This window comes from Anolis carolinensis, chromosome 6 (genome assembly GCF_035594765.1).
Source record: "Anolis carolinensis isolate JA03-04 chromosome 6, rAnoCar3.1.pri, whole genome shotgun sequence".
NCBI classification, from domain to species: Eukaryota; Metazoa; Chordata; class Lepidosauria; order Squamata; family Dactyloidae; genus Anolis; species Anolis carolinensis.
Window position 1 is genome coordinate 55,171,183 of NC_085846.1, and position 19,051 is coordinate 55,190,233.

A 19,051-nucleotide genomic window follows, 5' to 3' on the forward strand; every position below is an offset into this window, starting at 1 on the left:
TTACTTCCAATAGTGTGTCCATACCTTGCTCTGAGGTCAAAAGAGTATGACTGCACAGCTTCCAGAACAGATGAGATCTGATGCCTTCTAGTTAGGCCATGGGCCTGAGCAGGCGGAACCTGGAGGGCCACTCAGATACAGGAGAAGACCACATGCCCCCTCCTGAATGGTTCCAGCCTGAGGCAACAACAGCCCAAAGGCATGAAGCCAAACACGAGGTCTGAACAAAACTGAGACCTCCAAATAAAGGCTATCTGGAAAGGAGAGGGGAGGGAGCAAGGAGAAAAAGGCCTAATTCCCCATTAGGAACCTGCCTCCTACCTCACACTGAAACAAAGAGCACAGCAGGGGGGCAGAGCAGCATCAAATAGCCTGCAGCTCCATCCCTGTCAACTGTCCCCACCAAGTCTGGCCTTCTTCATGAGGGCCTTCAAATCCTGCTCCCCATGCCTTAGGCTTTGCCTGCCAGTTATGGGTGGGCCAACTTGGTTGCTTCCACTATATCAGCTACTGCTGCGAGTAATGACGGTGTGAATAAATTGTCAAAATTTGCTTGAGATAGCAGTTGCAGTTCTGGAGGGACTTGTTTAATTTTTGCTTCTCATAGACTTAGCATGGGGATTCAGTTAACCAGTTAAAATTCATGAGTAAACCAGGGTTTTTTTTACCTGAAAAATTGGGGGGGGGGGGGGGTTGAACCCCTACTCCCTCCCCCCCCCCCCTTGGCTATAGCCCTGAGCTGAAGCATTTTCTGCAGTCCACTGTAAACACTACAGAACAGATTTTTGCAAATGTCTAAAACAGCCACTAGGTGATTTTGGCCACATCATGAGGAGACAGGAAAGCTTGGAAAAGATCACGATGCTGGGGAAAATGGAAGGAAAAAGGAAGAGAGGCCGACCAAGGGCAAGAAGGATGGACGGTATCTTTGAAGTGACTGGCTTGACCTTGAAGGAACTGGGGGTGGTAATGGCCGACAGGGAGCTCTGGCGTGGACTGGTCCATGAGGTCACGAAGAGTCGGAGATGACTAAACGACTGAGCAGCAGCAGGTGATGTTCACAAAATGTTTCCCAATTTTTGGGAAACCCAAACTTTGAACTAAGGGGACCCCATTTTGGGGTTGGGACCCGCAGTTTAAGAAGCCAAGATGTATACTACAGTTAGCACAAACAACATTTTATAAGCTAGCATCATGGAATTAAATCTTTACCTGACACCTCTTTGTAAACTACAGTCTGTGAACTGAGAGGTTTGAGTGTAAAAAAGAAACACAGTTCGGCTTTACAACCTATGGCTTCACATCATTTATATACTAACTTAGAAACAGACACAGAGCAGAACCTTCTGCATTCTTTCTTTCTAATTCCTGCATAGCAGGAATGGTCATTATAGTTTCTAAACTGCCCCATTTACGATTCAGAAAATACCTCATGGTTGAGAATTTAGCTATTGTTTCTTTATACAATAAAACTGTAAATTGTCATTTTACGAGCAAGAAGGAATTTTAGAGGACCCAGAGCATCCAATGTTGGAAAACTAATGGCCTCTATAAAGGCTATGGTTTTGGTTGATCCCTCCTCTGCTTGGCTTGGACTTCACCTATAACTTCTAGACTGGTGCTTCACTGCAATCATAATTCCCAAATCTTAGCACAAGAGCAAAAGGTGCTTTGAAATCAGCTTCCCAAATGACAGCTGTGCCACACGGTGCTGTCATTAAACCTGCCTAGTAAGGACCAGATGCACATGCAAATGCAGGCTGCAGGGGGCCAAGCTGCCGATTTTCTAACGAGAACGTTTGCTACTTTACAGTCTTGTCTCGGAAACAGCCGCTGGCAAAGAGAGCTTCGGGGAGCAAAAGCCAAGTATAGCATCCAAAATGTTAGAGGTTGGAATGGTGGAACTAAAACCACATCCTGTACGCAGCATGTGAGGCTATAAAACCCATTTCTTCCTTGCAGAGGTGAGTCCCAAACCAGCAGTCATCACATTTCATTTTGTTTCATTTGTCATGTTTCCAGTACAGTTCCCACAGACACGTTTCTTCATTCTGAACAGCTACTCTGTGTAGGTGCCAAGAAGTAGCCGTTTTTTAAAAAGTTACTTTAGGGGACTGACTCCCAGAAATCCCCCACCATCACCACCAGCATGATCACCAGCAAAGGGAATTCTAGGAGTTGGAATAAAAAGGTAGCTTTTCATAGCTCTATTATGATGTCAGATTAAAGAGATTGAACATTCCCCTTTCTTGTGTTCATTACATTTCATAGGTAATATATATTGTTTTTATTAACATACATATGTGAAAATGTATGTGACAGCTTGATGCAGAAAAAAATGACAAAGTGCACAGAGATTTGTAACATTACTTTGGCTTGAAGGCCTCAGCACAGACATTATAATACTGATAAAAAGATACTTAGTCTTGGCAGAGCAAAACAGAGGAAAGTTCTTATTAAGAGATGTACAGGCCAAAGCATTAATGCCGAAACTAGGCCTGTGCAAGATAGTGTCACATTTTTTGTAGGAGGATCTGGATTTGAAAAAAATCTGAAGGGATGTACTTTCTCTCTTACTGGAATATCAGTTAGAGCAGTGATTCCCAAAGTGGGCGCTACCGCCCCCCGGTGGGCACTGGAGTGATCCAGGGGGGTGGTGATGGCACCTATTAGGACACGGGGCATGGCCAGAGGAGGGGCGGGGCCTCTTCCCAAGTGTCGGAGACAGGGCTGAGCCTCTATACCCCTCCTGAGAGGCCTTTTAGGACTAAAGGGTGGGGCCTCTTCCGAAGAGCGCGAGACATGGCTGAGTCTCTGTATACCTCCCCTGAGGCGCTTGTTAGAACATGGGGGTGGTGTATAGAGGTTCAGCCCCATCAAGCACTTGGGAAGAGGCCCCTCCCCCTCCTCTAGCCCTGCCTCCTATGTCCTGGCAGACACTGCAGGACAGAGATAGAAGCTCAAACCTGCCTCAGAGCTCGTCACTCTGCCCATCCCAGTCCTGGCTGCCTATTTGTAGCCCCGCCCACCTCCCCTCGCAGCCCTGCATGGACTAGGGGAGAGGCTCAGCCCTGCCCTCTTGAGCAGGAGCCACACCCACCCCTCTAAGCCACACACCCCTTTCCAGGGGGTGCTGAGTCATATTTTTTCTGGAAAGGGGACGGCAGGCCAAATAAGTTTGGGAACCACTGAGTTAGAGCCTATATTAGCATGGCAGTTGCTTCATGGGGACAGACTGCAATCGTTGCTTCTGAACAGTGATTATAGCTTGCCAGATACATTCCCCCCCCCCCCCCCGCCCCAGTGTAGAATTCAACTCTCTGTCTGGTGTGCACAAGACAGAGAATGACTCAACCATTATTATTAAGAAATAATACAATGCTTTTTTATTTTTCATGTTGCCAATACAAATGTGTTTCAGATCTTTTAAACAAGACAGATATGTGCTATTCCCTCAACCTAAGTGCAAGGGTCCCAATTACAGTAGCCAAAGGCTGTCTTTCTATCAACTATTGGCCAGAAGTTATCATTTAGAGAAGGTGTTCTTAACTCATTTCCATGAGGGACACATCAGCCTTATGGTTGCCTTCAAAGGGCCATTGAATCCAAGGATGGAAAATACATGTAGTATTTTGGCCACATCATGAGGAGACAGGAAAGCTTGGAAAAGATCGCGATGCTGGGGAAAATGGAAGGAAAAAGGAAGAGGGGCCGACCAAGGGCAAGATGGATGGACGGTATACTTGAAGTGACTGGCTTGACCTTGAAGGAATTGGGGGCGGTGACGGCCGACAGGGAGCTCTGGCGTGGACTGGTCCATGAGGTCACGAAGAGTCGGAGACGACTAAATGACTGAGCAGCAGCAGCATACAGAGGGCCAACTATAATTTTTTTTAACATACCATGCAACATTATCAGACGGTTATTTTAAACCAATTTAATGCTGTTCCCTTCACGTTTTAAAACAAATTTTACAGCCACTGACATGTCCCTTCACAAGATGCACGGCTGGCTATGACCCGTTTCAGAATTTTTGTGGCATCCCATGTTGGCCGCTACGAATTTCTACATTATGGGTAGCACCCGTGATATAGGTAAGTTTACTGCAATTTTTTACTTTTTTCTGCTATTTTTGTGCTTCCCCCTGTCTGATGAGAGGAAGCGATGAGGTGCCATGTGCCCCTTAGCAATTCCTCCACCCTTCTATTCCCAACAGCACTTGTGGCTCCGAGACTGGGGAAAGGTTAAAGGGCATTTTAAGTCAGATATCATATCCACAAGCCTGGTATCTAAATTCAAACTCCACTTTCTTGACTAAACAGAAAATTTGCAGCTGTCTGGATGTTATTGCATCACAACTCCCAAAAACTCTAGTCATGACGGCCAATGATGAATACAGGAGTTGTGGTCCAGCCTCTGGAGGGATACATGAAATAACTTGGCTGAGGAGCATGATATCAATAAATAAATATTCCCAAAGAATTGTAAGTGCTAAACAACTCGGAAACATTTACTTTATAGGATGAAAGTCAAGGGACACAATTTGGGGAGCAATTTCTAGAATCCCTCAGGTATCAGGACAAAAAAGTAACTTCACCAAGTTGTGATTTCAATATTTGCTGTGTGTCTTGATCTTTCATGGAGGCTCTCCATTTTTGCTTTAAATAGACAGATGATCTTTTCAGTGATTAATGATTTTCTATAAGGCCTCCTGGTTATGGACATATAAAGATCATCCTGTTAAAAAGAGGGCTTGTTGCATTAGGTAAAGGTTGACAAGAGTATTTCTGGTGCTGGAGCTGGTGTCTGGCATTAGCAATCTCTGCTGTAGTTGTAGTGCTTTCCACAATTATGTGTGAGTCATGCAATTTTATTATATTTAATATGTTTTACAGATTGCTTAAAAGCTGTTTTGGAAATGTGGGTTGGAAAACAAGAAAAGCCTCTGAAAAACAGACAAAATCCTGCAAATTTGGAATTTTAAATTTAACTCGTGACCTGCAGGTCCAAAAACCAAAACAAAATAGCAAACTTTGGGTAAAATTTATTTCACAAATGTTCTAATGACAAACTTTTTAATTAGGATTATAAAAACATGTCCTCGTATAATTTATGTTATGGATGAGGCTGTCATGCAGTAGAAAGAAATATAATCCCTTCAATGAGCACTAGGTCTGTGAAGCACCCAGTGATTCAATCTCCCTCACAAAATACTGCAGCTGTTATTTTTATTAGAAATCAGAATCTATTTGAAAGTATTGCCATTTTTATATGGCTTGTGGTTTCCTATAATATGAATCAAATTATGATTCTTATTTTGAACATCTTAACCGTGATTGATTTCTCTCTGCTGATCCAATGAAAGGCACCAAAAAGTCATACGATTTTTCTTAAAATGAGGTCTTTTATTACTCCAAATAGTAGCCAAAATCTTAGCATCAAAGCAAGCTGATCTCTGTTGGCAAGCCAAGTGTACTGAATGTCCTTAGACTCAGTAATGAAAACCATAATGTAAAATTCTTTGTTGTTAATAGATAACAAATACAAATCATAATTAGAGGTTAACCTTTATTAATGCTGCTAAAGAATTCTGCTTTTAAAACGTTTTCTAAATGCACATGTTTTGCTTTGATAAGTTTGGTCTAGACTAGGTTAAAAATAGGAAAAAAGATCCAGAAAGTTAAAATATGAAATATGTCTATGTCAAACTTTGGAAAACTACATCCCTGCTTAAAGAGAGATAAAGCAGATAGATATATAAGTAGATAGATTTTACCTTTAAAAGAAGTGTGGACAAACTGTTGCCCACCAGATGGTGTTTGTTTACTATTCTGTGTAGTTGTTGTTAGATGGGGCTTATGGAAGACGTAGTTCAGATCCACAAAATTCCCAATTAGGTATAGAAATCACATGGCTACAACTTCCAGCAGCCCTAGCCAGCATAGGAAATAAGTAAAAGAAAGACTTGGGAGTTGTAGTCTAACATCTAGAGGGCCACACTGGTATAGAAGAGGTGACAAGAACCTACCACATGGGTCTCATACATGAAAACAATCCATTCAAAATGTTTTTTAATTAGATGCTAGGTTTCAATATTTTAAAAAGACAGTTTATTGATGGTATAATGGTTATTGGGGATTTTTTGGGAGAGTATAATTATCTATTGCATCGTAATTCCCAGCATAATCATCACACCCCTTATTTGGTTCCAAAGCATTGCTTAGAGCTTTTCTTCACATAATGGATGCAAAGCTGTTTAGGCCTGCTTCCCCCTTCCTTCCTGCTTCCTCCAAAGGCAAGGCAGTTAAAAAAAAACCTGAAATTGAGGTCTCTGGAACTCGCATCTTCCCTCCTTCCTCTTTTCTCCAAAGATCTCCATTTTGTAAACTGCCTTGCCTTCGAAGAAGTAAACTACCACATATTTAATGCATTTTAGCAGCTCAGTTCTTTATTATGTTGGTAAATGCGTGTATTGACATTAAGTGCACGAGATGGTCTATATAGGGAGATGCCATTGGACAAGTTTTCTGGACCTGAACCATTTGAAGACCCTCACTGTTTACCCCTTTAATAAATTCTTGTTTGAATCAACTACAGTAGAGTCTCGCTTATCCAACATAAACGAGCCGGCAGAACGTTGGATAAGCGAATACGTTGGATAATGAGAGATTAAGGAAAAGCCTATTAAACATTAAATTGGGTTATGATTTTACAAATTAAGCACCAAAACATCATGTTATACAACAAATTTGACAGAAAAAAATAGTTCAATACACAGTAATGCTATGTAGTAATTACTGTATTTACGAATTTAGCACCAAAATATCACGATGTATTGAAAACATTGACTACAAAAATGTGTTGGATAATCCAGAACGTTGGATAAGCAAGTGTTGGATAAGTGAGACTACTGTATATAGTATCTGATCTGTTCCCTGCATAGCCAGTTCACCTTCCAAGTAGTTAAGATAGCATGAGGGCAGAACAGTTACCAAAAGATACAATATTTTTCTACACCATCCTCCAAGTTTATTCAGTTTATTGTCTTTAACCACTAGCCGGGCAACTGTTTACCATGCTGACACATGTCAAAGGGTTTGACTACACAGGTACATAAATATGTTAGCAAGTCTAACATCACAAATTCATGCATGTTTACCTGGAAGTTATAAGTCCTCCTAGGATATCAAATACAAATTGCAAAAACAGAGAAAAACCTGTGCCCATGACATTATCCTACTCTAGATAAGTACAACAAAATGGTATGTATTATTACACCATCTTCCAACAGTTACATTTAAGAAATAGGAAAACAATGAGCTCTCCAGATCAAAAATATTATTCTAAACTAAGCAACTGTTGTTACTAATTCCATCTTTGACAATCTTAAACTAATTGTGGGGTCTAGACAGTTTTTACTTCAGAATGAGTTATTAATCAATACCGTTTTGAAATGCATCATACTGCTGCTGCTACTATGATGGGCATCCTCATATAATTTAATTTGTAACAGTGGCTAGTTTCACATAAGAATAGTTTGTCTCATACAAATTAATTGCCTTATTACAGTGAGTTATGAAATTGATACTAAACACATAAGTGGATGGCATGCTTTACACATGTCCACCACAACTGGTTGAAAGGACAGCAATTATTCATCACAAACCACACATTTCAGAAGTTTGCAAGTCAGCCATTAAAAAAAAGAATTTTCAGCTTCTTTTAAAAGATTTAGCCTCAAAACATTTTTTGTTTAACTTAGTTTAACTTAGGCTCTTTTAAGTTATAACACAGAAAATATAACAAACCTTGTGGTTTACGTTCTGGTTCCTGTTGCAATTTAGGAATGGCTTTTCATAACAAAAACTACATGAAACAATGAACATAAAAGTAATGCAATAATCAGTATTTCCGTTCTTGTACCAAATTACAGCTAAAATGAATTTGCTTCCATACATCCCTGTTACCAGCTATACTGAATACATTCCAGACACTGGAGTATTTACTGATATGTTGTCGAAGGCTTTCATGGCCGGGATCACAGGGTTGTTGTATGTCTTTCAGGCTGTGTGGCCATGTTCCAGAAGTATTCTCTCCTGACGTTTCGCCCACATCTATGCAGGCATCCTCACAACCTCTGAGGATGCCTGCCATAGATGTGGGCAAAACGTCAGGCGAGAATACTTCTGGAACATGGCCACACAGCCCGAAAGACATACAACAACCCTATTTACTGATACTTGATGTTTGACAGCATTTGAACACTAAATACCCAACGTTATTCAGTATTTAGTAATCACATATGAAAACGCAATATTAAATTATTATGGGTTTCAAACTTTTCACAATGAGGAAATATTTTCTACACCTGTTTGTTTTCTATAGATCCCTTGCATGTTCTGGGGGATGGGCAATTGAGATAGGAATGGAAGAGAAATTAATTATTTCAAATCATTTATGGAAGTTAGGACAAATTCAAAGCTCTTGAGCACAGAAACAAAAGAAGATGAACATGCTTCTAATACTGATGCTAATTGTTACCTTTTAGGATTCCATCATCAACATTATAACTTGGAGCATTTTGTAAATATAGTAAATAATTCTGTCTGTTAATCACTCTAATGAATGTATTCAAGGCAATACATCAAGTCTCAATCAGTTATCCCTTGGCCCTCTCAGTATTTTAACGTTAGTAGTAATGGAAGAGCTGTTTTCTTGAAAATGTGCCTACTACTTTTAGCCAAGAATTTGGTCCCTGCTCTTTTAAAGTTACAACATCATTACTTAGAATAACGTTACCTATAAAGTCCTAAATGGCTCAGGCAGAGGCTATTTGTCAAATTGAATCTCCCTATATAGACCATCTCGGGCACTTTGATCAGCGGAGGAGGCCCTGCTCTCAGTCCCACCCCCGTCACAAGTGCAGCTGGTGGGAACAAGAGAGAGGGCCTCTGGAACTCCCTCCCTAAAGAAATAAAAATGTCCCCCACCATCCTCTCCTTAAAGAAACAGTTAAAGACACATCTATGCACCTTAGCATACGGAGACGAGGAGGATTAACATAACTGCCACCCCGTAGCAGCTATGGTCTAAGTGAAACTACAACAAATACTGAACATTTTCAGCAACTTGGTCATTTAAATCAGTCCAGGTATACGCTTGCTCTGTGCAATAATGTTTTTACTGAGTGTCATGTTTAAATTTATTGTTTTTTCTAATTTGGATTTTTTATTATAATGAGTATGTCATTGTCATTTTACACTTTGATATTAGTGAAGTAGTTGTGGCATTGAATGTTTGCCGTTTATATGTATGTTAACTGCCCTGAGTCCCTCTGGGGAGAGAGAGTAGTCTAGAAATAAAGTTTTATTATTATTAACAATAATAACTACTGCTGTATATAATGGGGCTTTAATGTAGACTATGAAGTGGCCTAAATATCCTAAAGACATCAAATCCCATCTGATCTTGGAAGTTAAGATGGGTCAATCCTGGTTATTACTTAGCTGGGAGACTGGGAACAACTATCAAGTGTTGGAGACTATATTCTAAATTTGAAGGCCTTCTGTTTCAGAGCAATTCCAGACATAATGTTAAAGTTGATAGTCTACAGGATTGTGCCATAAACCAGGCAGTGTAGGCCTACCGGGCATACCTCCTTCAGGACCCAAGTAAGGGCCTCATAACTTAACTAGCACTCATTTGTCCTAAATCCAGCTCTGGTGAATACACATCAATTTGACTGGTCTACACTGCCAAATAATGCAATTTCAGAATGCAGTTTAACTGCATTGAACTGGATCATATGAATCTACACTGCCATGTAATGAAGCTAAACTGCATTATATGGCAGTATAGATGGGGCCTAGAATATTTACTACAGCATGTCTCAATAGTTCTTAGTTTTAACAAAAAGTATTTTTGTGTTCACTGATAGTAAGGAATCTTGCCTGGTTCTAGAAATTAGTATCCATTGGAGTGTATGGAAATCCACTTTCTCAAGGATGACAGCAGCATTGGAAACCCATTTGGAGTTTGAATTTTGGAAAAGGAATTGGACATTTCCAGCTGGCATAATTGAGATGTATTTGTAAGTTGCCTTTCACAAGCTGATACACATTTACAGTCAGTTATATAGTTGCCTATTTGCAGTCAGTTATATAGTTGCCTATTTGCTTCCACTGTTGTACACAGAGCAAATCATTACAGTGATTTACTGTGTTTTCAATGTCCCTCCACCCAAAAGAAAAGAAATCCCGTAGCATTATTCCTGGACTTTTTTCTGCTGCAACGAAGGAGAACGTTATGATAAAGAATAAGTGACATAGTTAGGACTTCATCAGAGGAGTGGGGGAAAAATGGGGAAAAGCGGAGGGAACTGTCTTACCCAGTTTCCTACTGTCTTTCCCTGTTTTTTGCCTGCTTTTCCCTGCTTGCTCAGGTTTGGAGTCAGGTAACACCCGACTCCTGAAGATGATCTTCTGGCTCAGTTTCCATACGCTTTAGAAATGGAGCCCCACAGTGTCCTACTGGAAATACCCTTATTCTGTGTAATAGCCTCCACAGGGTTCCCTTGGGCCTCTGTTTCTGAAGTGCATGAAAACAAAGCCAGAAGTCTATCTGTTCGAGTCCTTACTCAGTTACTCTGAATGATGCACACACCGTTGTAAGAAAAGTAACTGGATTTTTACCAAAAATTTAGTCAACGATCAAAACAATACAAACTGCATGTCTGTCTACCACCTATTTCATGGTTATTTTTTCTAAACTTGTAGAAACAGCTAGGGAAAACTAAATCAAAACTCAATTCAATCCATATTTTTTCCAGTTTTTCCATACTGACAAGAAAAGGGTTGTATCTTCATTCTGGTATACACAGTTACAAAGCTCTGTGTGTTTGGGACCTGTGCAGGATTCTCAGTCTTGTGGATCTCTGTAGTCTTTTTTAAATGACAGTTACAACTCCTTCTGAGAGTCTTCCCATCAACAAAAAAGACTATGGAGGTAATGCAGGGCTGGAATGCATTTCCTCATATTCCTATGACCCCCGTATCTCCAAGAGATACATTCCTGCATGGATAGACAAAACCCTAGATGATAGCATATCATTTTGAAATGAAATATTTCTGGCCCAAAAATACCATAAGAGTCGCACTTGAAGACATATAGAAAAAGCATGTTTTGTTGGATTTGGATAAACAAAAATATGCATCCTGGTTGTACGGATATGGAGGATGTTCTGCACACGCTAAGAAAAAATAAATACTTTTTAGATAAAGACTATCTAAAAGAATGTGAGAAAACTGTGTCGCATATGACAAAATGAAGAACAGGGGATCCATTTGTAACTAGAAGGAATGTGTTATTTCGGTTTCAGAAAGACAAGTACACAGTATATTGCTGCTTAAACAAGCAAAAAGCCCCTTTTCTTTATCCTAGGAGAAAATTTATTGTGTAATATTTTATAATTTGATTTGAATGTGGAAATAATCTTTAGATTTCAGCCTCCTTCAATTTTACTTTTCTAGCCAGTAAAAATTGTATAAACACCTGTTTGCAAGGTCACCCTAATCTAATAATTTTAAACTGCTGCGCATTAAAATAACCGGTCTAGTTACATTTATCATTTTGTGTTCCAAATTATGCAACCTCAAGATCTCTCCTTAAAGAATGTTTTGTTTCCTTCTTGGATACATACACCGTTCCTAGAAGCCAAGGGAACTGCCACATGCAAGAAAAATCTGGCATTAGACAGGGGGTGAGGAGACAGCCAAGTGTTATTTTTAAAAAGTTTAGATGAAAATAACTCAGCAGATTTTATTGTTTAATTGATAATCCTAATCAACAGGGGAAGATAAGCAGATGTTAACATTTGCAATTAATAGCATGCAGCTGCACATGCTAACGCAGTCGTGACCTCATGCAATTTTAATTCTGTTTTACTGGGACCAATTCTTTTGTAACTAATTTGCAAATACTTTCTTTCATGCATACATTTTCTTTGCACCTCAATAATAATAAATGAGTGAATTAGAAGGAAGGAAGTTCTCTTCTGCCTCTCTCACCCACTAATCTATTTGGAATGCTCCATATTTGTAATTATGACGTCTAAGAATGATATTTTCCAGCAATCCCAACACACTGTATTTGAAAACACACACAATGAAAACATATGGAAATGCATTCAAACTCCCTGCTCTTTCCCTGAATTCAATTATTCCCTGATAGATTTAATTTGTTTAATTTGTTACCAATGGATTCAAATAAACAAATATTTTGTTTGTATTGTGCGCCTTCCAGTCAGTTCAGACATATGTATGACTGCAATGAAATGCTATCACAATCATTCGACAACTGTCATCACAAGCTCTGTGGACTCATAGGCAAGAGTTCATGAACAGGTAGTCTAAACAGTAGTGTTTTGCATAGATTTGGTGGAAGAGATAAAGTAAAATGAGCTTATGACTTGTGGTTTAAGGCTGGTAGTTTAGTAGAACTGTTTGGGTGTTTACTTCTATGCCTTTTGGGCTTCATACTTTGCCAGAATATTTCTTCAAAGAGAGAGAGAGAGAGCACACTACTGAGAAGCTGACACACTGATACTGATCTAATCTGGATCATGCCAGCATATGAGTGAGTGTGGCTAGACTATTCTTATCAAGGAAAGGCCTCTGCTTTTCAGTTCATATTTTCAGCTACATTCAAGGCAAGAGAAAGAAATAGGAATCTGTACGGAAATGATACAGCAGTGCTAATAGCGTATGTTGTCTTTTTCTTATCTCAAAAGGAAATTTATGTTCAACCACAGGAAAACAGCATGCAAGATGTAGTGATGGGGCTGCTTCAGATGGCAGGAGTCTAGTCAATGGATTCAACAGATTTTAATTCTGTGAAAGAGATTCCAACTAATCATTGGGAAAAACTTCCTGATGTTAAGAACTATTTGACATTGGAATGGACCACCTCAGAATGTGAGGGATTCTTCCTCATTTCTGTTGGGACAGTCATCTGGCAGAGATGTTTCTGCTGTGATTTCCTTCACTGAATAGGGTTGAACTAGAAGACTCCAGGGATCGATCCAGCTCTACAATTATAAGATTTTACTTGTATAAGTATTTTCTCTGAAAATATTCAGTAGAGCTGGGAAACACCTTACTTTCTGGATGACCATGTGAAAATATGCTCTGCCCCCACTTTCTGTAAATCTTAATCCACAGCAGTTATCACAAAGTCAGCACAACCAATGACCACGTAGCTGTTTATGTAAGGTTTCTATGCCATGTTTGCTATAAATGCTATTAAAGAGTTTGCATTGTATTAACATTTCCATTCATACTAGAAAGCTAGATCCAGAAATCCTCAACTTTTTGCTACACATGGCTGAAATACGAGATTTGAGGTTTGGATAATTTTATAGTATACTAAATTCTCTCACACTTTGCATTGCCCTCATCTCTCTCTCCCTGAAAAAAGGAATCCTTCATTGGATACCTTTAGACAAAAAAGTCTAACAACACAAGCCAAAGACTTTGAAACAGTCAAAAACCAACGTAGTAATGCCCTGAAAGATCTCTCCAACTACTACAGAGATAACCACGTGAAGCCTAACCCTGCCAAGACACAAGTGTATGCTTTCCACCTATGTAACCGTGAAGCCAGCAGGAAATTGAAAGTTAACTGGGAAGGCCAAGAGCGTGAACACTGTTTCCATCCTAAATATCTCGGTGTCACCTTAAATCGAACACTAATATTTAGGAAACACGGTATGAATACCAAGCACAAAGTAGCTGCACGCAATAACATTCTGCAAAAACTTAACATTCTGCAGACCCAAAATTAATAAGAACATCAGGCCTGGCTTTGCCTTACTCAACTGCTGTGTATGCCCGCCCTGTTTGGCACAAGTCTGCCCACGCGAAGCAAGTGAACATAGCACTGGACGAAACATGCAGAATAATCACAGGATGTCTCAAACCTACTCCTGTTGATTAACTCTACGAGTTAGCTAGCATCCCCCCCCCCCCCGATGTGCGATGGGAAGTTGCTGTTAACAGTGAGATAAATAAGGTTGAACACTATGAAAGCCATCCTCTGCATGGCTATCAGCCTTCTCCCAGTAGACTCAAATCAAGGAAGAGCTTCATGAGAGCCACCACTCCTCTTAATGTTCCCCCAGCAACAGCAAGAGTATCCTTATGGGCAGCTAAACCAGGAAATCTGAACTGGATGGCCCCCCCGCGATGGTCTGCCTCCAGGGGCAAACCAAGAATGGGCAACTTGGGAGTCTCTGAACAGATTCAAATGTTTTATTTTATTGTTTAGCTGTTTTAATGATATTGTTGCTGTGTTTTAACTTTTATCTGTTCTGTTCTCTGGGCTTGGTCCCCATGTGAGCCACTCCTAGTCCCTTCGTGGAGATAGAGGCGGGTTATAAAAATAAAAAAATATTATTATTTAAAAATAAGTTATTAAATGAAAAGTGGGAAGATCAAAAGACAACCTGGCAAAATGGCACTACCTAGAAGAATCCTCCACCTTGTGCCACTGTGGAGCAGAACAAACAATTCAGTATATTTATGCTTGTCCATAATGCCCTGCCTCATGCACAGAGGAAGAATTGTTTAAAGCTACAGACAATGTGGTCGCTGTTGCCCGTTATTGGTCAAAAATTATTTAATTGCCTGTGTTCCCTCTATTTTTATCAGTTTTATACTTATTTATGCAATGCTTTTGACACAAAATAAATAAATAGGACAGAAAAGGTTTAATGTTTGGATTAGGATCTTACCTAAGCAGTAATATGCATCTTTGCTTTGGTGTAGCCTACTAAATCACTCAGCTTTGACACTGAGGCACAACTCTTAACTGGTGGTTCCTAATTTATGACCTAATAGTTAGTTTCTGATCTTTTTCTGACAGTCATTTGTTCCTCATCCCTGACAAATAGTAGTTTCCAAGTACCTAAAAGCAAATTATATAGTGAACAATGCTAGATCTAATCAAAGTGCTACATAGTGTGCATTTTATTTCTTACAGCAATCATACAGCTTTTAAGAGAACCCCATAGCAAAACAAATTGTTCCCTACAAACGACTATTCAGAGGCATAAATAGGAAGCTTTAACAGCGTTTGTTGTTGTGTGCCATCAAGTTGGCTTCTAGTTACACTGTGACTGGCAGACCTTCAAAAGCCCCAATAATCTGACAAGGCCTAATACCTCTTACCTCTTGTGGTTTTCTTTGATTGAAGCAGTCAATCTTTATTGTGGTCTTCCTCTTAAAGTCACAGAATCATAGGACTGAAAGGTGCCACAGGAACCAGCAAGTATAGTTTATGCAGGAAATGGGGAGGCAAATTGAAGTGTTCTTTGAAGTGCTGGCGGAGAGCATGAAAGGTAATTTTTGCTATCTGTGGTCATTAACTGGAGATGGCGAACACTTCTCTTCTTATTAGCCAGGAAATGGTCATATGAGCTCAACAAGAAAGAAATCTCCTCCCCATTTAAAGAATGTATAAGACAATACTTGAGAGTTAGAAGAAACAAATATTAACCTACAATGCAGCATTCTCCAACATGGTATCCTACAGATGCTTTTGTGTTTAACTTCCAAGATATTTTTTCAAGATCCATTAATTTTCTTCAAGAAAATGTCTACTAAAAAGACCCTACAGGATTCCTACCACTTCGCCATACACAAATCCAGACAAAATTAACAGCAAAGAGAAAAGAACCTTGACATATGGCTAGATATAAAAAGGACGACATATTGGAAAGATAAATGTTTGGTGAGTCATAGCACTTAAAAAAAACTTGGATGTTTAAAAAGGAAACAACAAATTCTGCTTGATTGTCTTGAAATATTACAAAAAGGTTAGAAATGGCCTAGCCAGACACAAAATGATTTAGAATAACATTAAAATTAATGGCTATGGAGTTCATTTAAGTATCAGCAATAACCATATTACTCAAACTTGGAGGACGAGTATTTCATTTCCTAGTCTTATTTATTCATTGTGTAGACTGCACTTCAAATGTACTGCAATAATTATGCTGCATTGACAACTAAAGCTGGGCCCAGGAAATAAACTGGCTACCAGCTATCAGAATAATGGTGTTAGCAAGAGCAGTAGAACTCACATTTCTTTTTGCTCAAACAGTAGGAGCGAGGATCATTATTTTTAACACATATTTTGCTATGCTGTACGCTCTCCTTCTCTGGCAATAATTATACAAGCTGAGATAATGATCCTCACTTCAACTACTGTCATAAAAAGCTTTTTCAAAAATCTATTCAGCTCTAGATTATTAAATATGGTTTTCTGTGAGCAAGCAGATGGCGACTAGAGGGTGGCATATTTTCCATATCAGAAACTAGAGCTAATGTGGTCTATCCAATGAAATTTTTTTAAATCAGCACCCCAAATAACCAAACCAAATCTCAAGTTCACCAAAAACCGATTTGTAACCCTTTTGGTACTAATGTTGGAGAGTCGTCCCTAGTCAAAGTGATCCCTGGTCAAAGTGGGCCCTGGTCAAAAAAAGTTTGGGCTTTATACTTTTCATTGTAGGGCCCATTTGCCCTGTGTGGTTATGGCCATAGGGAGATGATACTTAAGAGTTGGCATTACTAAAATGTTTCCTCCTTCTTCCTCTTAACCCTCCTCCTTTTCCTCCTCATCTTCTCTCTTTTTCTCTCTGTACATCATAATTTGACCCACCACCCTCCTAACATTTTCACTTACTCTTTCTCTTTCATTTTCCTCTCTTCCTTTCTCCTCCATCTTGCCAAGTTCACACACCATCCCTCCCTTTACTCCTGATCCCTATTTATAAACCTGCCTATTCATGACTTCCTACTCTACCCTTTTCCCTGAATTTATTTCTTGCCTCCTTGCTTGTACTTCCTTTGCCAGTACTTGTTTCTTTCACCAGCCACCAACAGAATTATACATTGAATTATAAATTAAACTTACAGAGGATAATGTCATTAACCCCCTAACTCTTTCTCTGTGACTTCTGCCATACACCTCACCTGCTCTTTAATCTGTCCCTCTGTCTTTTAAAAGGCCCTCTATAAGGTAATTTCTTTTAACAAAACACTCCTTTAAATCAAGAAATTCCAAAATCCACAAAAAATGATACCCTTGCTACCCAATAAAAATACAAAAAAGTATATTATGCAAGCTTTCAAAACTTTACTGCCCTCTTCAATAGGCAAAGACATTAAAATGATACAGGAGAAGGTAAATGGCAATGTCAGTCACAGGTCGACATTTTGTCTCAGATGTATTTCCCTGAATGGCCAACACTATTTCCCACAAATATTTTTCCTCCTTAAATCAGTCCGACTTGGCCCTTCTTCGTCCACAATCATTTACGGTCCAATTTAAGCTTTTACACACATGAGGTGTTTATTCTGGTGTTTCCTACTGGGAAAGGTAATAGGTAGTCATACTTAGTAGACACACTGAAAGCAATAGGATGAAAGCTACGACAAATTTAAGTCTCAGTTGATTTTAATTGGTCTATTGTAAACATGACTGAATTTGGAACCTGCTCAATATGTTAAGAAAAGCGAGGTTACAGCTTTACAAATCTGCTATTTTTGGCCACAACCCCATCTTGAGTCAAATAAACATCTACTTCTATCTACATGGGAAATAAGACTTCTTTTTCTTAGTGCTTGTAGAGAAAAATGGCAAAAATGTTAAATATTTTTACACTCAAAGTATAATAAAAACCTGAGGTACTGCTCCTCTTCTCTCTCACACACACACACGTGTTTATTCAAACCAAAATTTCCAATATCACATCTATTCCCTTATCCGTCATTACTTTAAACATGCACCTACAAGCAAATAACCACTTTTTTCCTGTTTACTTAAAATAATTACAAGGAGGTTTATCTGAAAATGTGATTTTCAGAAAAAAGAACAAACTGATCTGAAGATCTTCCATTTCTTTTAACACAGGAAATGCAGTGGTTTTCAATGTTAAGTGATTTTATAGTAATAAAATTTGGGAGCTGTTATTTTTGATGGGTTTCTAACAATTAGGGAGCTGGGAGTGGGATTGGAGGGGGAATTAATACTCAAATAAGTCCTGAGCTGCTGAAAATATCTTTTAGAAATGTTAAATTTAATGACTCTCTAGTGCATGTCTGGGGTTTCTCTGTAATCTTGTTGAGCAATGTGTAACATCCTGGCAACAATTCAAACATGCTCCTTTAACCAGTGGTAAATCAATGAATACCTATAAAACTAATTTGCTGTCTTAACTATTATTGTTTATTTTACGAAATGTTAAAGGTAAGGAAAACCTGCTTTATTTTAACTTCATCTTGTTTCTGCTTCCCAAACATATTACCCAGATTTGCTGTGTTTCCGCAATTGCTTATACCTGATCTAACCAATTACTATACATGTGTGGACCAGCTGTGAAATAGGGAAGAGACAAAGGGATGAAAGGTGAGAAGAGAGAAAATAAACCAGAATTCTAGGGTCTGGAAAGCAAATCTTTCCCAGTTCACCCCCTTGAACTAGTTCATTCTGTAGATAAAATTAGATGCTCAGGGAAGACATTTAAATTACACAGGAGCATACACTAAACATCAACTCAGAGATTGAATCCATTCAACATCCCCAGACCCTTTGGCAGGTCAAGACAGCATTGATTTAGAACTGCACTCGACAAGGCTTCTCATTTTTAGTTTTCTCCATGGTTCATAGCTATGGAGATTTGAGCATCAGGGTAGTAGTCTTCAGAAAACATTCCACTGAAGTAAACTGATATTCTCAGTTAATAGATTAGGAGGCCGACACTTTAGATTGTGCAAATGTAACACTGTCTTCTGAATAAAATACTTTTCTCTCTTCCTCTCCTGACTGCCTGAATTTATTTACTTTTGTTACCTCATTCAGCCTATAGAGAAAACCTCTAGGTGACTTATATTAAAACAAGACATGTACACATGTACATATACCTAAACATTGGTCTGGTTCAGATATACAACCCCTTGCTTGCTATGCCATCATTTAAGAACAGAAATGA

At 39.1% G+C, this 19,051-nt stretch overlaps 1 protein-coding gene and 1 long non-coding RNA gene across 5 annotated transcripts in view; one reads left to right on the forward strand and one right to left on the reverse strand.

The window, feature by feature from the left end:
- The window catches only part of sugct (succinyl-CoA:glutarate-CoA transferase), a 396,207-nt gene that overhangs the window by 311,966 nt on the left and 65,190 nt on the right, over positions 1-19,051 (reverse strand). The window lies entirely within an intron of this gene.
- Positions 1,821-14,862, forward strand: LOC134292362 (uncharacterized). The gene is made up of 3 exons (XR_009999608.1): positions 1,821-1,964; positions 3,978-4,094; positions 14,823-14,862. It is a non-coding gene; the product is annotated as an uncharacterized LOC134292362 (long non-coding RNA).